The sequence below is a fragment of the Myodes glareolus genome, chromosome 14, assembly GCF_982192425.1.
Source record: "Myodes glareolus chromosome 14, mMyoGla1.1, whole genome shotgun sequence".
Lineage (NCBI taxonomy): Eukaryota > Metazoa > Chordata > Mammalia > Rodentia > Cricetidae > Myodes > Myodes glareolus.
In genome coordinates, this window is record NC_142039.1 from 76,963,098 (window position 1) to 76,974,150 (window position 11,053).

The 11,053-nt window shown below is 41.7% G+C and overlaps 1 long non-coding RNA gene across 1 annotated transcript in view; it reads right to left on the bottom strand.

Moving 5' to 3' along the window:
• The window catches only part of LOC148119925 (uncharacterized), a 4,176-nt gene extending 913 nt beyond the window's left edge, over nucleotides 1-3,263 (bottom strand). Inside the window, exons 1-2 of the long non-coding RNA XR_015734954.1 lie at nucleotides 2,856-3,263; nucleotides 1-212 (exon numbers count right to left, since the gene is read on the bottom strand). The exon at nucleotides 1-212 is cut by the window's left edge and continues 913 nt beyond it. This is a non-coding gene — a long non-coding RNA (uncharacterized LOC148119925). The remainder of the gene's footprint in view (nucleotides 213-2,855) is intronic.
• Nucleotides 3,264-11,053: the final 7,790 nt, after the last annotated feature.

Below are 11,053 nucleotides of genomic sequence, written 5' to 3' on the forward strand. Positions count from 1 at the left end.
AGAAACTTAGACTCAGTTGAAATCTAGGGCTGGAATAGAGAAAAGGTCTTCCATCAACTCTCAGTCAACTCTTCTTTCTGGAATTTGGCACATGTCCCAATCTGTTTGCCACTGGGTGGTTTGTAAAGGAAATTTATCTTGGTTCACCGTCCTAGAGGTTGGGAAGTCTAAGAGCATCACACTGGTACCTGTCATCTGGTGAGGGCCTCATCCTGTGCAAAAGCAGAAAGGATTACATGTCAGGAACAAGAGCACAGGAGAGAAGAGGAAGCTGTGCTTCTGTGTACCACTCTTGTGACCAACACTTCCCCACAAGAAGTGACTTACTCCTGAAAGGTTAGCACTAATCCTTTCAGAAAGATAGAGCCCCATGAGACCCAAACACCTCATAAAGTACCAGCACCTCTCTACATTTTACCCTGGTAACAAGTTATCAACATGAATTTTGAAAGAGATTAACTATCTTGAAGCCAAGATTTTGGGCATCAATATGTATAGAACCCTTACTCTGCCCAGAGAAGTTACAGATGCAGGTGGACATCAGTCTATGCTTTTAAAGAAAGCTGTGAGCTAAGCTGCTTTTTAAATAGGTTTAGTGCTCAAAATATAATTTGAGGCAGAAAGTCTAGCAATGATACATCTGCCAATATTATGGCCTTTTAAGCAGCAAATGTGAAATAAAAGATGTTGAAACTATTTATGACTTCAGCTAGAGATTTGGCAAGCTTCGGTTCATATCTTGATAAATCATCTAAACACTGAACAGCATTTGTGTTCAACAAAGATAGAACTGGAATTAATAGGCTAATGTCATCTGAAAGTATGTATTACTAATTCTTAATAGTATGATATTATTTAATATCCCAGGAGAGTCATATATTAGGAAACAAGCATCATTGTGCTATCTTATCCCCAACGAGGGCCACCCATATACACAGCTGGCATCTTTTGCTGTTTCTCATTTATCCACGTTTCCTCTTTGGAGTTGTCACCTTTGTTCAAAGTAAAGGACTCCAAAATTTCATAAATGGCTCCTTTGTAGGGAATGGGATAGGGCTGTGTATCTATTAAATGTTCATGAAGTCCACCCAGCAATAGGGATTTGTGCTCCTTCCCACCAGAAGAGGAAATAACATCTATGATGACGTAACTTATGCCAGGAAGATTCGTGGCGAGTGAGGGATTTGACAGAAGGAAGGATCAGGCCAACAAGGGAATCAAATGATTAGGTTGTCTCTGTAGGAAGTTGGGGCACAAAGCTTCTGAAGATCCCAGGGAGACTTTCTAACTCACATCTAAGGATCACCCAGGTGAGAGGTGAGGAAGTTTGGCTCTCTACTTCCCAACACCATTTATCACTGGCTGAAGGTCGTTTCATTGAGGTCATTGAAGTTAGGTCTGTGTGTACATGTTAAACACGCGTCTCATCATCTCTTTAGACTTTGCTTTGTTCACTTGGGGGAATGGCTACTACCTGCCCTGTGGCCGTTCTGGACCAAGGTGTTTCAGAAGGTATAAGGGCTTGTGAAGAAGCTCCATTTCCTTTGTAAGCATCAGTTTGTTCAACGTATAGGAATGTCTACTTGTTCTGTGAGGTTGCTAGCATTACAAGGTTGCTAAGTGTCAATCAAGCTATATCTATGAGCTACCATTGTCTCAGCCTTTAAATTGGGTTATAAAATAGTGCTTTATAGTCTAGATAGAGAAGATGCCTCATTCTGCTGAATGCTCAAAATTCATTGCTTTCAGAAGGCCAGTATTTTTAAGATCAGGTGTAAGTCCTTAATGTTAAATCTTTTTCCTACTCTGCTCTTGGTAAGCTTCTTGTATGGCCCCTGCATCTTTGTGTGTTCTTTCTCTCCAGGAATGTTCAAAGACTAATTCCACCCTCCACCACCAGGGCCAGTCCTCTGTAAGATAGGATTCTCTTCTTTCCCCTGCTTGGGCCCACACAGCTGTCTTGCTATCTACCCATCACCTCTGAGCCTGAAATCGGTTCCAGGTCCCTACAGGAAGGAATGAAAATGCTGAGCATGAAGACTTTTGGGGATGGAGAAAAAACACTACTCATTCATTCCTACAGCAGTGAGGACAAACTGTGACTAAATAGTCGGTTGTGATCATCATATTGAAAGCTGGTTCTATAATCTTCTCATTACCAGTGTGAAACAATATTGTTTGGTTCTCAAAATTCCTCTGTCTTTTAAAGAGATGATCTCCCCTTCCCTCAGTGAAGGACGTCACACTGTGTATTGATCACAGTCCTTTTCCCTGTGTTCCAGTCAATGAAGTGGTTTGGTAATGTTGCTCTTGTTTTAATCCGTCTAGAACTAAATACAGAACTATGCTAATGTTTACTCTGAACAGAACCCCAAAACAGTGGTGGAAAATAGGAGATGTGTTACACAAACATGTTAAGAGTTCAATCTTAAAGTCTGTTCAAAAGAATTTCCCAAGAGCCTCTACGGTGTGACTCTATACCAACCCCTCTGCTTTCTAAAACTGATCTGGCAGCAATGAACAATTTGAGGTTTTAAAATACAGAATAACTGCCAAGCAGAAGGTTAAAAAGTGTTCCAGTGTCTGTTCCACATGTGACTTTAGTGCAGGGCTCCTTCCTCTGAAAGGGGAAAGGTTGTATAGAGAGAAAAGATTTATCATTCTCTTTAACCGACTCTTCTTAGGACATGAGAGCGACAATTGTGTTCCCAGACTGGGGAGATGGCTCAGTGCATAAAAAATGTTTCCTGTGCAAGCATGGGACTGGAACAAAGATTATTTCACTAAATTAGGTTTTAGTGAACTAAAGAAAGCGGAAGTTTATGAGAAAAAGAACAGCATGTCCTCACACTTACCTCAACAGGTCTCCATGGTGTAAACCACTTTGCTATAGTCTGCTGTACACACTCAAGTGAGAGGACATCCATGGAGCTCTCGTCTGGGTAATCCAAAGATTCTAATTAAGCTTTCATGGCGGTGCAGGCACGTAAGACGCCCAAGTGCTGTCAATCTCCGTCAGCCAACATTTTCTCATCACCATGTAATATGTCTCCAATCACCCAGAAATCACGTGTGATTAGCATGAGATAATTTGTCTGCTGAGCAGAGGATTTTCTTGCCCCTAGTGATAAAATGCCAGCTGCAGGAAGCTCTATTTTCCCATCCTAGTCCAGAGAAGAGAACTCAGCAGTCAAAATTCGTCATGTGACCTGCCTCCTGACCACACAAGCTAGAGCAGTCCAATCGTATTCTTTCAGCGACAAGGAACAGAGTGAATAGACCTGGGGTGATTAGCAGGGAGGGACACAGCCACTTGGAAGCTGCTTTTGTTAAGAAATGATGGCCTCTCACTGAGGTCCCCGGGGAAGCTAACTGTGGGGGGGAAAGCCTGGAATCTTTGTTTCGGTTTGCTTCTGCCTCCTTCCTCTGGCCACCAACATCCCTCCACAAATGGGCATGCTGACCCCTCAAGGAGCCCCTGTGGAGACACTGGAGACAGCTAGCCTATTTCATTCTGCTTCAAGGCTGAAGGGATGAAGAATCACTGTCCTCAATCAGCATTCCCACAAACTGGCTAAACACATAATGCGAACAGTGGAAAACATGCTTTTTTACTTTAAACACAAGAATTTGAAAACATATCAAAATGTCTGGGAAAATGATATTTTGATATATTTCTCACTCCATCATCAGCTGACATAAATAGGCCCCCTGCTAATTTTCAGTGGAATCTATGGAGCTGCAACGCGGCATCCAACTTAAAGAATTTGCTCACGTCCCTTTACAGGACCTTACATAGGTCCCGTCTTCCCAGAAACAATGGTCTTTACCTCACAGTCAGTGCGTGTGTTTCCACGTAAAGGCAGCACATGCATTTATGGGAGACTATTTTCAAGAACGAAGCACACTAAAAGCCAAGCTACAGACAAAGCATCTGATGAGCACCTGGGGAATCCACTGAGAACTTCCATTACTCCCATCGAACCACACTAGCGGCCAAGGTGGTGGCGGCGGTGTGCGCTGCGCGTAGATGTGGAAGACATCTGTGTCCTGCTCTATCACTCTGTGCATTATTCCTCTGAAGCAGGGTCTTTCCCTGAACCTGGAGCTGGGCTAGGTGCCAGCAAGCCCCAGCAATCGTATCTTTGCCTCCCCACAGCAGTACAATGGCATATCCAGGCCTAGCTTCTGAATCTGTGTCTTCTGGATTTGCACTGAGGTCCTGATACTTGTGCAGCAAACACTCTTCCTCATGATTCCTCTCCTCAGCCCTCAAACTCAACACTGATACATTAGTTCTCAAGTACAATGCCAAATTCTCTGCTGGTTTATGTTGCCTTCTTTTCTCTTACTTTTATAATAAAAGTATTTTTAAAATAAATTTGGTTTTATTACTTAGATATGCTCATATTTTTTTAGCGACTGCAAACTTGAAGCCTGCTCAATGACTTTAAGACTCTCCAAATGAGATACACATGTAACGGAAGTGAGCCTATCCATAGCATCCTTCCTTTCCCAGGATACCCTGAATATTTTCATTGGCCTCTTCTGGGTCTCTCAACATCTACCTTCCATCCTAATTTTATCTTCTTTCCATGGTTTGCCTCCCCTCAACCATCCTGGCTTTCTTACTCCACCCAGAACACAAATCTAGAGCTCTGACCTCTGATGCAATAAACTATATTCATCTCTTCAATGGACAGGAAGGTCTTTGATGTTAGGGAACTATTTTTCATGTTTATATTCCTACGGTCCAGAAGAGTACCTAATATATAGCAGCGTGTAGTCAGTGCTCCCAAGAGGAACAAAGAATGTGAGTATAGAAACACACATAAGCATCAGGAATATTAACGCTTAACCTTACAAGGTCACAGTATGCTCCACAGTGCTCCCAGTAATACAGAAGAGAAAACTGTGTAACCAGAGGTTCTGCATAAACCCAGGCTGAAGCACTTCTGCTTCTGTATTCAAGGCAGTACCTCACTATGGAGTCCTGGCTGGCCTGGAATTTGCCACACCAGAATGGCAGACACATACCACTGCTCCCTGGTTCTGGACCACTTTCTCTACATCTACATCCCATGCTTCTTGTTAACAATATGGTAGTTTCTGCTTGTGCCTTTTATTTCCTATTTTTTAACAAAATGATCATGTAGATGGAAGTTTCTGTCCCACCCAGTCCCACAGTCATTCAGTCTCAAACACACAGACTTATATTAATTATAAACTGTTTGACTATTAGCTCAGGCTTATAATTAACTAGCTCTTACAACTTAAATTAACCCATAATTCTTGCCTATGTTTAGCCACATGGCCTGATATCTTTCCTCAGTGTGGCATTCTCATCTTGCTTCCTCTGAGTCTGGCTGCTGACTGTATATCTGTCTTTCCTCTCCTCAGAATTCATCGACTCTGGTCACCCTGCCTATAATTCCTGCGTGGCTACTGGCCAATCAGTGTTTCATTAGACCAACATGATTAACAAATATTTACAGTGTACAAGAGTGGTATCCCACAGCATTTCTCCCTTTTTTCTTTTCAAAATAAGAATTCTGAATCTACTTTCTTTTGCTTAGCTTTTTTCCTGACCATTATCCATAACAACTTGTAACCTACACTCTAAACAAAGATAAATATCCATAATCTGTTTTGGGGGGAATGTGGGTGTAGTCCAGGCTATTTCTTGCTGATTGGAGGCACTGATAATCTTATGGGGACCTAAAAATATTTAGAATTATGATCAAATCCTGACTGGAATATTCTATGAGGCTTGATTATTTCAGCCAGCAGCCTTGAAGCTGCTCTAGATGCAGAGGAAACTGCAACAGAGGTGCTCTAAAATGTTGAATCATCTGGGCCATCACTCCTATCAGAGATTTTTCAGGGGGTCTTTCTTGACCAAACATTATTTTTTAAACCCAGAATGAATCCATAGCCTCTCATTTCCTGTGGCAACAAAAGCAAAACCTCTTCTCCAAAGTAATATATCTTTTGACTTGAATTTTGAAGTCAAGGTATTTTTCAAAATAAATAGGTTGGATTAATCCAGTAGCATTTATAATCAAATGTCTCTTAGAAGCTATTGTTCCTTCCTCAGCAGTCAAACAATTCAAAGACAACACAATAACATACAGTATTCAGATTCTCTGAGTATTTTCCATCTTTACATGGCTTTATTTTAAACTGTATTTCTTTTATTTTTACTTTTTGACTTTTGTTTTTTTGAGACAGGGTTTTCCTGTGTATCTTTGACTGTCCTAGAACTCACTTTGTAGACCAGGCTGGCCTCGAACTCACAGAGATTTGCTTCTGCCTCCCAAGTGCTGGGATTGAAGGCGTGCATCACCAAGCTACTCTTTTTATTTTTTAAAGGATTTTCTCTATTCTTTTCCTTCTCTTTCCTAAGCAAAGCCTGCATATATTTTTAAACACACTGTAAACCATTTAAAGGTATTTTTTGGTCTGATTCTGTCTTTAGTATAACTGGAGCATACATAAAAATAATAAGATTGTATGACCTTGTTGGGCCAAGTGAGTTGCAAAAACATACCCAGGTTGAAATATAGACCTGAAATATAGACCTGGGAACCTGTTTTGGGAGGTGCCACATGTGATGTGGAATTCAGAATCTCTTGGGCTACCATATTGTAAATTTCCCATGCCAAATTGTTTGGGGTATGTGGATCTGGGACCTCCCAATGGGTTCAGTAATACAGTTAGTAGGATACTGAAAGGCCAGGGCCAAAGTGCATCTGCTGAACCCAAACTAGACCAAACTGTAATTCATTCTACCAAGACCATCAAGGCTAGAGAAATAGGCCCCATAGTTGTACTGCAAGATAACAGTGTTGGATGACCTGCAGGCCTGAATTTGGGCTCAGGGTTAGGAAAAGGTTTGATTGTCTAGTTGGGTCTCACTGGGCTATTCAAATGGGTCAAAAAAGTCAAAGTCCTCATGTATTCCTGGAAGTCTACCTGGTCCTTTCCCTCTGAAAAGAAAGCATTAATGATTTGGTCCCTCTGTGGGTGAAAGGTGATTTCCAGAATCTTCAGGAGATTCTCCCGACTGAGAGTCCCATTTCCCTTCATATCCAGGCTGGTGAACCATTGGCTGTCCTGGCGCACTGATGATTAATCAGGCTTGTAAGCCCAACACTTGGGAGGCACCATGGGAGGATCTGGAACTTAAGGCCCAAGGTCTCTGGACTTGGGATACTTCTGTGAGTTGCTTCTCCCTCCACAAGGATCTTCCTTAGTACTATTCAGCTCTGTGAAAATGACAAGTGGTTGTCCTGTGTATTTTTCTTTTTATTCTTTCACCCTTGTGCCAGTTAGAATTAGAGTTGGTAGAAAAAAAAAAACCCAACAAACTAAAATGGCTTCAATTAAGCAGTTGTAGTTTCTCTTGGTCAAAGAACTAGGGCAAATTGTTTCAAGTTGGTAGGTGGCCCTACCCAAAAGTCCTTGGGAGCACTTTTATTGTCTTATGTCACAAAGTGTTGCCCAGTAATACAATTAAAAACAATTAAAATCTTAAAAGACAAAAAAAAATGTCTTTAGCACCCAGCGTCTTGTTTTCATACAAGACTAAAGTTTGAATTATTACCAAAATGTCTACTATAGAAGCAGCCAACACAACACCTCCTGGTCAGATTGTGATGGGATGTGTTGTCCAAACAGCTGTGGCTTCCAGCCACATTACATTTTACATTTACAGCCATGACTTAGGGCTTAGTTCTAAGGCCACAGATAACTGAAAGGGAGGCTGACAAACTATCCTTCTCCTAGGCGCCCACACAGGCAGCTAAATGAGAGCATTTTATTAATTAATATATTGTCTCCAGGCCTATGAAGAAAAGAGATTGAATGTTGGGGGACAGTCAGCGGTCACCATCATCTATACCTATATTTGATTCTGTCCCAGCTGAGACACATAAAAAAAAAAGTTCTTTTGATTACTCAGTCCGAGCCACATGGTCTCAGTGGGAGCTGAGAATTCATGGACCCGATAGAATAGGGACAATAGTGATCAATGTAGCTCACATAAAAAGCCAGACTACACTTCTTTAATTCTGCCAAACCTTAAGATCAAATCTATCCTTGCACCAGAACTAAATAAATACAAAATTAGAACTAAACACCTATGGACTTTCGGGAGCATTTATGTATACAAGATGCTGACTCCTGTCGCTTTGACTCTGTGTGGTATTAATTTATGGTAAATGAATATAACTATTTAAATACAATTATGCATATACCAAGTATTTTCACCAGACAAGAGTATTTTCTTAAGAAAAATTCAATTTGTAAATTTCATATTACAATCAACTTTATAACATACATAGTCTTTTTTACTTTTTCTACTCTATTAAAGATTTTTTCAAGAATCATTTGCAGTTTCCAGCATGCAAATTTTACACTGAAGTTATAATTTAGTATTATTCTTTCACTGCACAACACAACGTAGTCATATGTGTATCTGACAATAGGCATTCACATTTGAGTTTTAAGAAACTAGCATGGCTTTCTTTTCTGCTTGAACTTTTTAAATTACATTTTGTCAGTATTAGATTTTAAAATCAATTTTCAATAAATGATTTGTTCACCATTTCTGTTGTTATACTTTTCCCAGTTTTCAATGGTTTTGGTAAGCAGTTTTTCCCCAGTAGGTTGTCATTCTATAAAAAATATGGGCTAGTTTTGACTAGTATGAAATTTCATTTTTGTACTATTTCTATAAAATGCAATTTCTGCTCCCCATTGGCCTATCATGATAGCCTCGATTATAAGAGTCCAGGCAACTATTTTGTTATGCTTTGTAAAACCAATTTTAGAAATATCTGGTTCAAGTCTCTCATTTTATAAGTGAGATTTATGAGTGAGGTGCAGAAGTCACCTGACTATTTCACAAGACTTGAGCAAGGGAAAGGGTTAACAGGAAAGAGGTGCTGAACAAATGTGACCAATATCAATTGACTGTGGCAGAAAATTGGGATAATTTGGGGTTTCAGGCTTGGGTGACCAGCAAGACATTAATGACATCAACTAAGAACATATGAGTTGGGGTAGAAGATACATTTTCAAATGTCAACTTTTCAAATGCTAACTGATCATCTAAGTGGGACAGGTGGGTTTTCTGCTGTTTTGTTTTTTAGAGACAGGCTTTTTCTGTATAACTGCCCTGGCTGTCCTGGAACCTACTCTGTAGACCAGGCTGGTCTCAAACTCACAGAGATCCATCTGCCTCTGCCTTGCAAGTACTGGGATTAAAGGTGTGTGCCACTACTGTGTGGCCTGATGTATTTTTAATAGAAATATTTCAAAGGATTTGGGTGGAGTGACAGATTTGAGAGTAGCCAGCTTCCTGGTGACAGTCACAAAAACAAAGCCACAAAAACACTAGGATAATAAACACTAGGAGGGTTCACAGCACCCACATCTGGCAGCTCACAATTGCCCTGGGAGATCTATGCCTCTGGTTCCATGGACACCTGGACTCATCGGCATCTACCCACACACAGATATACACACACGAACACATATTTTTAAAGATAATTTTAAAATCCTTTTTAAAGGATTTGGAGAGTTTATGTAGACAGAAATTTTTATATTCGTTTCTTTTTAAGATTGGTAGGATCTTGTGCCATGGGCCAGCGGTTTGGCAGGCAAAATGAACTAAAGCTGGCTAGGGACGGAGAGCCCCTTATCCTCATGGCCTCTTCCACACGCTTCCTCCCTTAGAATTAGAAACCTGCTGAAGACTTGGGGTGGCAGCATAAGAAAACCCAAGAGGGAACGAGTTAAGAAAAGGGGAAGGTGGGGAAGGTTCAAGACATACTGAGTGGAGAAGGCCAGAGAAATGAGAAGAAAACCTAGAGTTTAGGTTTGGGTAATCAAATAACCAGCAAATATGCTTATCTAAAATTTATCAGTCTCTTTTGATAACTTCATTTTTTAAAAAAAATCTAAGACGCTTATCTAATTCCTCCCCCATCTGCCACATCGACTTTCAAATTATCACTGACTTATATCTATTTTCCTCAAACCCTTCTTTATGTCCAGCACACACTCAGCAGCCTGGTCCTGTACTCACTCTAAGGTGACAGAATCCATGCTCCTTACAATGACCCAGAAGGCACTGCAGGATCAGGCCCTTGTGCCTTGTTGGTCTCCCTGTGTGTTCTTCCCCAACCTCCTTCAAGGGTGTTGCAGCTGCCTGTGCCAGGTGCTTTGGATCCTGGCTGCTTTTCTCTCAGGTCTTTAAACGCTTCCTCTTCACAGTTAAATGAGTCTCCTCAGAGAATAATGGGCCATATTAACATGGCTATGACTGCTTTCCGTTTCTCGGAGTCTTACTTCCATAGGTTTGCCTCTAAGAGCACACATAAGTGAGTGGGCTGATGGCCTGCAACAGCCGCTCAGCGGTTAAGAGCAGTGGTTGCAGTTGCAGAGGACCTGGTTTGGTGTATAGCACCCACGTGGTAGCTCACAACTGTCTGTAACTCCAGTTCCAGGGGGATATGACACCCTCTTCTGGACCTCACAGACCTGTAGCATTCATGTATCGGACTCACTTTCTCAACCAAAGATAATTTCCACAAGGGCAGGCACAACTGGTTCACCTCTGCAGTCGCGAACACAGTGTCGGCTGGCACATAGTGCGACCTTATTTAAGACCTTGCCTGGCGCACAGTTGGATCATATTTGAGACATTGTGGTGGGATGAATATGTAAACCGCAATCACATGCAGCAGAAACGTGGACTAAAGGACGAGAAGTACACTCCTTTAACCACAGCACTCAGGAGGCAGAGACAAGCGGATATCTGAGTTCTAGGTCAGCATGGTGTGCATAGTGGGCTCCAGGTCACCCAGAACTACATAGAGATAGCAGAAAATATACATTCGTAGTTCAGTGAGGCGTGCGAGCATTTACCAGTCACAAACCCTGGGGACCGAGACTGCGCGCGGCATTCTGCGCCTGCGCAGTCGTCGGCCGAGGGGCCGGCCCGCAGGACGAACCGCGGCCGCCCGGGACGCGCGTTGATGACGTC